At 40.9% G+C, this 10,951-nt stretch overlaps 1 long non-coding RNA gene across 1 annotated transcript; it reads right to left on the minus strand.

Annotated features, from left to right (window-relative positions):
- Positions 1-4,088: 4,088 nt before the first annotated feature.
- LOC140795305 (uncharacterized) lies at positions 4,089-5,634 on the minus strand. Its single transcript, XR_012110283.1, has 2 exons — positions 4,776-5,634; positions 4,089-4,649 (listed from the first exon to the last, which is right to left on the minus strand). It is a non-coding gene; the product is annotated as an uncharacterized lncRNA (long non-coding RNA).
- Positions 5,635-10,951: the final 5,317 nt, after the last annotated feature.

Below are 10,951 nucleotides of genomic sequence, written 5' to 3' on the forward strand. Positions count from 1 at the left end.
TTGTTATTTTTTAACATTGTGTTGCATTGTACATTTATCTCTCTAGTATTGCATTGCATATTAATATAGTTATTAGATATTATATTAATTTAATATACTTAAAAATAAAAATATATATATATAATAATGTATATCTATTATATTATTGTTCAAATAATTTTTATATGTCCTAATAACATCAAAAATATAATATTAATAAACTAATATTGTATTGAATTAAATATTAACTCATAGATAAAATAATACATTTACTATTTATACTATGTACTATCTTAATTAAATATTTCTTTTTTTAAAATCATAAAACAAGAAATTTTGGAAAAAAATAATATAATATTATTGGTAATCTCGTAATTTAAGCTAAAATAAAACATATGAAAGTGTAAATATAATAATCTTATTTTGGAAAGATTATTAAAAATATATGTTCCATGTAAAATAACATAAAATATAATAAGAAATATTATAAAATTTTATAAATATTTATAATAATAAAATATAATTTTTGACTATAAAATATGTAGGATTAAATGTAAAAAGGATAAATATTAATAAAGCAATATTTTATAAAATTAAAATTATTCAAATTACATTGCATTGCATATTTATCTCCATACCACTACACTCAAGCATGGCATATCAATCTGTTACAAACTGGCTTATTCCGATCCGCAATGGTTCTAGAGTCGATAAAGCACGTAACTTACAAGGGACTTTGTGAACAATCTAACCAACGGATTGTCCTGTATTTTAGAATATTATCGCTCTTGAAGAGAGCTTTCCAACGAATCTAAGATCATTGGATTCGGACGATTAGATCTCAAGATATTGACCAAATAGTGGTCGAAGGTCAATGGGATCATCGCTTGATAGCCCTCCAATGGCTAGATAGATGTTAGGTTTAGTTCTTGGTGTGAAGGGAGAGGAAGTTGTTGTGGAAGAGGGAGGTTAGAGGCTGGAAGAGGCCGACTAAAGTCTTGGGCAGTGAAAGAAGGAAGGTGGGAGAGAGCGCCAATGGCTAGACTCAAGAGAGAAAGAGATGAGACTAAAGTCAATTCCAATCAAGATGATAAGACCTAAATTAGGTTTTCCTCCACATATATATAGAGGCTCACCCTAATAACTCCTCACTAAGTTAAACAACTCCAAATAACCCTAACAACTCCTAACAAAATCCACACTTTTGTCGCGGTGCGTTTGAACCGATTGCATTCGAACACAAAATTTCCGTTCTTTGTCGATGCGAACGTGATGCAGGCGTTTGAACCACCCCGTTCGAACGCGGTCCTTGCGTTCAAACGCACCTGGCAAAAATTTATTTTATTACTTCTACATACTCAACTAGATAATTAGGCTCATTCCCATGAACCTAATGTCACACGTGGAGCCAATATGGATCGAATCGTATCACTCTACTACGCTTCCGTTCACCTTGTCCTCAAGGTGTCCATGGTGGTTCCTAATCCTTATGTAGTTGATTTGTCGAGTGTGCATCCTTTTTCGGTTCATCCATGCTCTTCCGACAATTGGTCCTCCATGTCGCCCTCTGAATAACCTTTGATCATCTTCTCCATGACCATAATGGCAGCAGGTTGTTTGGCGCATTTATGGCTCGGTACGAAGCGCTCGTCGCAATAGAAACATAGGCCCTTGGAACGCCGATCTTCAATGTCCGCTGGTAGGAGGTGTCGACCTCTCAACCTCGGCTGATCCTTAGGATTTGGCCCGATTTGAGGTGGGGCTGACCCGCTTGGATTTGGCCGAGTCTGTCTTCAAATATGGCACACCCGAGGCTAGCAGTCTTGTGTTGCTCAATGGCGTTTGCTCCATGGTTGTTGACTCCAATGTGGTCCACTTTGACTTTCGCTTTGCCTTTAATTCTCATATCTTTTCCTCCATTATTTGTGCCACTGAGAATGCCTCTAGCAAGATGGTAGGACGAGTAGCTTTGACTTCCGCTTGGATATCACGACAAAGCCCAGAGATGAAAGTATTTTTGAGGGCTGAGTCCGACCAACCGTGGACTCTATTTCTGATTCTTTCGAACTCCTCTTGATAGGCTCTTATAGAAGTCTTCTGGGTTAGTTTCGTCAAGGTGGCTTGGAAGTCTTCATAGTCGGAAGGTCCGAAATGCACACAAAGCGCATCGGCGAACTCCTCCCAAGTGGCGAAAGGGCGTGAGCGATGCGTTGCTTGATACCATCTCACCGCTACGTCTTCAAGGTGGAATAAGGCCAATAACACCTTTTGATGATTAGGTGTTCCTTGATATATTAAGAATTGTTCCACCCTATAAATCCAATCCAATGGGTCACCACCACTTAACTTAGGAAAATCAATTCGAACGGTGCGGGGTTGTAGCATTTGGTCGCGCCCGTTCTCACGTCCTCGGTGAAGCGGCTCTTGTTGTTGGACCCTTGGCTAATGTGGGGGCTCCTCCCACTCATCCTAAGGCTCCTCCTCTGGATATGGAGCCATAGGTTCCCTTAGGTGCAAGGGAGGTAAGTCGATGCGGCACCCGTGCTGTTCGTCGCGATGTTGCCAAGGTGCCTCAAGGATCGGTCCTCGTCGGTTCCACTCTAGGTAAGGTGGGTTCTTCATGCCTTCGACGACACTCAGGGGTACGCCTTGGAGGGTATTCATTCCTATCAGCAAGGGTGGCCTTGATATCTAACAATGTTTGCGCCATAAGTGATAGGGTTTGCGCGAGATCAGGCGGGCCTTCAGTCCGTCCTCGTGAACTCTGAGGGGATGGAGATCTTGACATAGCCATGTGGTCCGTCTCCACTCCTTGATCACTTACTTACTTAGCCGCCTTTGATCTTGTGGTAGCCATAATGGTCCGAGGAAAGTTGGCTCTGATACCAGTTGTTAGGATCCGGCTTATTCCGATCCGCAACGGTTCTGGAGTTGATAAAGTACGTAAATTCCAAGGGACGTTGCAAAAAATGTAACCAACGGATCGTCCTATATTTTGGATATGTTGTCCTCTTGAAAGGAACTTTCCAACGAATCCAAGATCACTAGATTCGGATGGTTAGATCTCAAGATATCGACCAAATAGTGGTCGAAGGTCAATGGGATCCTGTCTTGATAGGACCCCAATGGCTAGATGGATGCGAGATTTAGTTCTCAGTGTAAAGGGGGAGAAATTGTTGTGGAAGAGGGTGGTTAGAGGCTGGAAGAGGCCGACCAAAGACTTATGTAGTGAAAGAAGGAAGGTGGGAGAGGGCGTCAATGGCTAGAGTCAAGAGAGAAAGAGATGAGGCTAAAGCTAATTCCAATCAAGATGATAAGACCTCAATTAGGGTTTCCTCCACATATATATAAATGCTCACCCTAAGAATTCCTCACTAAGTTAAACAACTCCAAATAACCCTAACAACTCCTAACAAAACCCACACTTTCGTCGCGGTGCGTTCGAATGCGCCCGATTGGGTTCGAATGCAGAATTTTTGTTCTCTGTCGATGCGAACTAGATGTAGGCGTTCAAACCACCATGTTCAAACGTGGTCTTTGTGTTCACTAAGTTAAACAACTTCTACATACTCAACTAGATAAATAGGCTCATTCCCATGAACCCAATGTCACATGTGGAGCCAATATGGATCGAATCGTATCACTCCACCACGCTTCCGTTTTAGCTAATGTTATTAATATCTCATGTTTTAGTTAAAATACAACATATGAAAGTGTAAATATTTTAATATTATTAATAATCTCATTTAGCAAACATTATTAAAAAATATATGTTCTAAGTAAAATAAAATTTTATTATTTTTGACTATAAAATATAATAATATTTAAAATATTATTTTGACTATAAAATATGTAGAATTAAATGTAAAAAAATATAAAAATTAATAAACTAATATTTTATAAATTATAAATATATTTAAATTGTATTACATTGCATATTTATCTCCCTAGCATTGCATCCAAGCATTGCATATCTATCTCTTTTGATTGCATATGTAATGACTTAGCTTAGTATTACATATGTAACATCCTAGCCTAGCATTGCATACGAAACTCTAAGCATTATATAAAATATATTAATTTATTTACCATCCATTCCATCAAACTACTTTAAATCAAATCGAAGGGTATTTTAATACTTTTTCTTTCTTTACCTTCACTTTATATCACATCAAATATTTCAAAATATAAGTAAACATAAGAATAATTATTCTTAGAATAACACCCTTATTTTAGTAATAACAAATTAGATTTTGTTATTCTTAGTCCACTCTATTTTCAATGTGAACATGGTCATAGAGAATACCCTCACAACCTCAACTCTCACTCTCACTGTCCTACTGATGGCTCCCACTGATCGCTTCTTCATCTTCCTCCTCCTCCTCCTCTTAGAGAATACACTTATTTCTGACTCCCTCACCACTCCTATCACCTCCTCTGATGCCAGTCACTATGTCGTTTGCCTCAACCTTGACACCCCTTTCAACTCCTCTGCCTCGTTGCCGACACCGGCAGCGACCTCATATGGTCTCGTTGCTCCCCTTTCTCTTGTCCCTACTCTTCCTCTGCATTCTTCCCTCGCCTCTCCTCCTGCCATTGCTATCAATTTCTTCAATTTCTTGTCAGAATCCATAAATCCACTGCCATTACTACCAATTCCCTCATTCCTGCTGTAGATCCGACAATAAAAACCAAAACGGATACATGCAATTAAAACAACCATAGGAGAGAGAAAGGTAGAATTTTTCCCCTAGAAAAATCTCAAGATTTTCTTCCAATTTCAACCCATGACCTACCTTCTTACGACCCTAGATTGGGGAAGAAGAGAAAAAGGTGGAGCTTTCCAACGAAATTGGATCGCTTTGAGCTCTGGTCTTCACAAGTGATCATGGTGCTCCACTTTAATGGAGGTGCTAGAATTGTCATTGTCTGAGGGAAATGAGGAGAGGGCAAGGCAGCTGAGGAAGCAATGGAGGTCGTCAAAAGCGAGAGGAACAACACAATAGAGGAAGAGGTGGTGGAACTTATCCCCAAGGCAAGTCATGAAGATCTAGAGAGTTGTCTTGGCGCAGCCAATGAGAGTAGAGAAAAAGGTGGCGAAGGAAAAGAGATCATCGAGGCAGAGAGGTAGTCACCGGCGACAAAAGAGGAGGGATCCCAGATTAGGGAGATGGAGTCGATAAGGACTTCAACTGTAGTGGTGGGATGCAACAACATTTGGGAGATAAGAGAAAAAGATGGAGGGCAAGGAAGGAATCTCTCAGCTCGACGCGATGACTAAGGGAACATAACATACTGAATTAGGATCTAGACACGATAAGTTAGCTAGTGGCGAGGTGGAGCACATGGGCGAGCTGCTGCGGCTATGCTTGGAGAGGTAGGATGGCGGGCCAAGTCGGCTAGTGGAGGAGGTGATATGGCAGGTTTGAAAGAACGATATTAGTTTTTGATGAGAACCAAGTCAAATCGAATCGCATCATGAGGGTATTGGGCTCGATAGATCGAGCCTATTTATCTTTTAATTAATTTATGCTTATGTAAGCCCTTAAGGCAAGTCTAGTTAACTTATCATGTAAGGCACTAAGATAAGTTCAATTAAGTTATGTAAGCCACTAAGACAAGTTCAATTAAGTTATGTAAGCCTCTAAGGCAAGTTCTAATTCGAGTCATATAAGCCTTTATAGCTAAGTTCGAGTAGGACTCGTTGTACCCGACCTCTTTATATAAACGGGCAGCGCTTCTTTGTTATTCATCCAATAATCCAAGTATATCCAAGCTTTGAGAATTAATTGAGTTTAGTTATTTTTTTATTACTATATTTACCATTTTATCGTAGTTGTTAGATCGTTTTTACTTTTCTAGGAGTAGATCATAGTCGTAGAGCCTCCAAAACTTCCAAACCCTAGTCACTACCTTCTTTCACGAGCCACCCTACCTACGGCCGTCCACCACCACCCTTGGCCGTTCGCCACCCTTTGACGACCGCCGCAATGTTGGATATTTACTATTCTGCCCCGTTCTGACCTATCCATAGTTTTTTATTTTTAACTTTTCACCTCAATCTCCGATTTAGGTAAAACTAGAGATTAGAACTCTAACTCATGAGGCTACTGCTAACTAAATTTTCATAATTTGTATATGCCCGGATCGGTTCAGATTTAGTTTGTAACAGTTTTAGCCAGCAATTAGATGAGCTAGAAGAGCACTTGTACCTCTTCTTCATGGCCATTAACAAGGCAAGGAGCTTGGTGATGAAAGAAATGTTGCGAGAAAGGGGGATTAGGACAAAGGGCAATGAAAGAATTTCAAAAAAAATTAAAAAATTTAATATTAGCTATGCTACTTAACTATCCCCCCATTATAAGTGGAGGGGCAATTTGGTTAATTCACCAATTCTGTCAATGACGTGAAGGGGATGTGGTATTTCTAATAGTTTATGGGATCAGTGTGTACCCAAAAAAAAGTTTGAGGAGTCATTGTGAAAATGAGTGATAATTCAGGATTGAAAAGTGAATCTTCCCTTTTTATATGCGATTTTACATGTATATGTCCTTGCCATGTTGAATATTGTAGTATGTTGAATTCTTGAATATCTTATCATGTTGATGCCATTTGGTATCACCAATGCTCCAGCTACTTTTCAAGGCCTCATGAATGATACATTTCGGCCTCTATTACGAATGTATGTTTTAGTATTTTTGACAACATTTTGGTATATAGCAAGACTGAATTGGAGCATTGGTGGTATTTGGAGGATGTGCTGAATTTATTGAAGCAAAATCAGTTGAAGATTAAGAAGTCTAAGTGCCTATGGGGAGTAACACAAGTGGAGTATTTAGGCGACATCATCTCAGCGGAAGGTGTAGCGGCGGATCCTCAAAAGGTAGCATGCATGACCGCTTGGCCGATACCTACTACTACCACAGGATTGCGAGGATTCTTTGGGCTGATAGGATATTATCGCCGCTTCATTGCCGGGTATGGCAAGATCGCTACTCCTCTCACTTCTTTATTAAAGGACTCTTTTAGATGGACGGATTAAGCCACTACAGCCTTTGAAAAATTGAAAACAGCAATGACAACGGTGCCCGTTCTAGCTTTACTGGATTTCACCACAGAGTTCGTTGTGGAATGTGATGCATCGGGAGCTAGCATAGGAGCTGTACTAATGCAAGGAGGATGCCCCATAAACTTTCTTAGTAAGGCTTTATCGTAAAAATCCCAGCAATTATCGACCTACGAGAGAGATGTTTGGCAATTCTACATGTGGTGACAAAGTGGAGGCCTTATTTGATCGATAGGCGATTCATTATCTGAACTGATCCAAGGAGCCTTTCGTACTTTATGGGACAGCATATACACACTCCGGCATAGCAGAGATGGGTCACAAAATTGTTGGGGTATGATTATGAAATCCAATATAAGAAGGTAACGGAAAATAGAGCGGCGGATGCACTATCGCACCAACCCGATACCGCCGAGCTCGGAGTATATTCTTCTCCTACCTTTCCCTTCCTTGACGAGCTGAGGTATGTATGTACATCTGACCCAGATATTTTGAGATTGTTGCAGAAGGTGTTGGATGATCCGGAGCGCTATCCAGAGTTGGAGAATTGAGGCGGTTTGCTACTGGATCGTGGACGCATTCGGATACCCGCAAATGATGGATTGCAGCAAAAATTGTTGGAGCACTTCCACTAAACTCCATAGGATGGTCATGAGGGTGTCTTGAGGACTCATAAGAGGATATCTCAGAGTTGCACATGGCCAAGATTGAGACGAGATGTGAGGAGTTTTATCCATGCTTGCGAAGTCTATCAAAGGCTAAAGCAACCACATTGAAATTGGTTGGATTACTATAGCTTTTACCTATACCGGATCGTGTTTGGAAAGACATTTCTATGGATTTCATAGAGGGTCTTCCACTGGTACGTGGTTAAAATTATAGGTGCACTTTTCTGTATTGTCACATCCATTCTCAGCCAAATCGGTGGCTAAAATTTTTGTTAGAGATGTTGCTCAGTTTACATGGCATGCCATACACGATTGTTTCGGATCGTGATCGTATATTTATGAGCAACTTTTGGACGGAGTTTTTTTGATTGCAGGGGACTCAATTGAACTTCAATTCGGCCTACCATCCATAGACGGACGGCCAAACCGAGGTGGTCAATCGAGGCATTGAGCAGTACTTGAGATGCTTTGTTGGAGAGATGCCAAGACGATGGTTCAAACGCCGTGATAATAGAGAATGCGGTTAGGCGCGTTCAAATGCCACGTTCGAACGCCTGCATCCTGTTTGCACTAATACACTTAGTTAGGATATTTTCTTATTGTATTAGTTGCTTATTTTTATTAAAATAAAATTCTTGTGGGTCGCGTTCGAATGCAGGTAGGGTCGCGTCCGAACGCCCATGCAAATGCCTGAATCAGGTTCACAAATATAGAGAACGCATATTGTGCGTTCGAACGCAGGTGGGGTCGCGTTCAAATGCCCATGGCAGGACTGAGTCAACCAACATCCATGAGTGCGAATATAGATGAACTTAGGGGCATGTTTTATACATTGATGCATAGAGTTAACTGAATTCAAAAGGATCACAATGATTTCAAGTAATATATCAAGAACCGATTTCAAGGAATATGTCAGGAATACCCCACAGGTCTAGGTGCATCATGAGAGTGTCAATGATCCCCTCTTACCTATGCCTACACATTATTCCCCACCTCCATTGCAAAATCCAAGATCGATAGTGGTGGAACGCGAGAGGCGTGCGGCACTAGTGCGCTTCGTCGATGAGGAGGATTGACACTTTGAGGATGAGGTTGATCCTTTTGGAGATGGTGATGAACGTGCTCGAGGATTTATAGAAGGAGATCAACTTGCACAACGGTTTAAACCTGAACCAAAAATCTTTTGCGAACCTGACAATGCTATTCTGGGGAGAACCGCACGCTGGACTTTCCAAAATTCTAAGGCGGTGATCCAACGGATTGGGTGTTTCAAGTAGAACAATATTTTAATTGTCAAGGTATAGCGGAAGATGCAAAAGTCCAGATGGCAAGCTTTCACCTCGAAGGAACAACATTGCATTAGTATAGATCGGTTCTTTGTGGTGGTGGGTTTACCGAATGGGCTGATTTTTATAGGAGGATTACACATAGATTTGGGACAACGACATATGAAGATTTTGCTGCCACATTAAGCAAGATAGTTCAGAGGACAACCGTATTGGAGTGCCAAGTTGAGTTTAAAAGAGTTAGTAGTCATTGTGAGCCACCGTGGCTTGAATGGACATTGATGAGTATATTTATTTTAGGGCTGCGGGATGAGATACAAATGGATGTTCGTGCTCTATGTCCTACTACTCTTGAGGAGGCCTTTGAGAAGGCCTTGAGGATGGAACAAAAGAATAAGGCCCTAAAGATGGCAGCGAAACCAATTGGGGCAACCGAGATGGGCGGTTTGCACCTAGCAGATATGCACAAAACCGCATTTTGGACTCTGGACGGGCATTAAGTTCCGAGTGATGCCTTTTGATCTCACCAATGCTCCAGCTACCTTTCAAGGCCTCATGAGTGATATATTTCGACCTCTCTTGTGAAAGGATGTTTTGATATTTTTTGACGACATTTTGGTGTATAGCAGGACTGAATTGGAGCATTGGCGGCATTTGCAGGATGTGCTGAATTTGTTGAAGAAAAACAAATTGAAGATTAAGAAGTCCAAGTATCTATGGAGAGTACCACAAGTGGAGTATTTATGCCACATCATTTCAGCGGATAGTATAGCGGCGGATCCTCAAAAGGTTTCATATATGACCGCTTGGCCTATTCCTACTACTACCATCAGATTGAGAGGATTTTAGGGCTAACCGGATATTATTGTCGCTTCATTGCCGGAGATGTTGCTTGATTACATGGCATGCCATGCACGATTGTCTCGGATCATGATCGTGTATTTATCAGCAACTTTGGGATGGAGTTTTTCAAATTGCAGGGGACTCAATTGAACTTCAGTTCGGCCTACCATCCACAAATTGACGACCAAACCGAGGTAGTTAATTGAGGCATTAAGTAGTATTTGATGTGCTTTGTTGGAGAGATGCCGAGACAATGGTTGGAGTTTTTACCTTGGGTGGAGTGGTCTTATAACACCGCCTACCATATCTGCATTGACATGACTCTATTTGAGATGGCGTATGGACGCACGACTCCGACGTTACGCGCGTATGATCTAGTGGCATCTGTAGATCGTACGGAGGTGGAGTTAGCTTTGATGGATAGAGACGCCACATTGAGAAGATTGTATGCTCATCTTAAATTTGCACAAAATCTCATGAAGCAAGTTTATGATCGTAGCCATAGGGAGCAGGAGTTTGACCTTGGCAGTTGGGTGTTTGTGAGTGTGAATATGGATGAACCTAGGAGCATGTTCCATACATTGATACATAGAGTTGACTCAATTCAGAAGAATCACAATGATTTCATGGAATATGTCGAGAACCGATTTGATTCGTTATCTCCATGACGACGATCAGAGTTTTAAGAAGGACCAGTGGTGGGATTGCAGCCAACTTCATTATGCAATTGGATTATTGATTTCTTGCCTCATATCTTCTCTCTAGACTTTTCCCTCCTCATTCTTAACCATCCTTCCACCTCTAACATTGGCAAGGTTTCTCCTAACTTCTAATCACCCTCGACTATCGAGCCACCCCTCTTCTTTGGGATCTCGACCACTTCATTCCCTTCGTCTACATCCATAATTCACATCCACAATCCATCTTCATCTCCATACCCATCTATAACCCTAACATCCACTCCACCTGTCACCACCACCATCACCTACGTTATTCCGTATTTTTGTCCCTACTACAGTTCGAATCTGCGAAGGACATAAATACAAAAGTTGTAGATCAGGAAGTTATAACTCAATTAGTTCAGTAATTTTATAATTGGAGGAGAATAT

The sequence above is a fragment of the Typha latifolia genome, chromosome 9 (assembly GCF_019914945.1).
Source record: "Typha latifolia isolate L0001 chromosome 9, TyphaL0001v2, whole genome shotgun sequence".
Classification (NCBI taxonomy): Eukaryota; Viridiplantae; Streptophyta; class Magnoliopsida; order Poales; family Typhaceae; genus Typha; species Typha latifolia.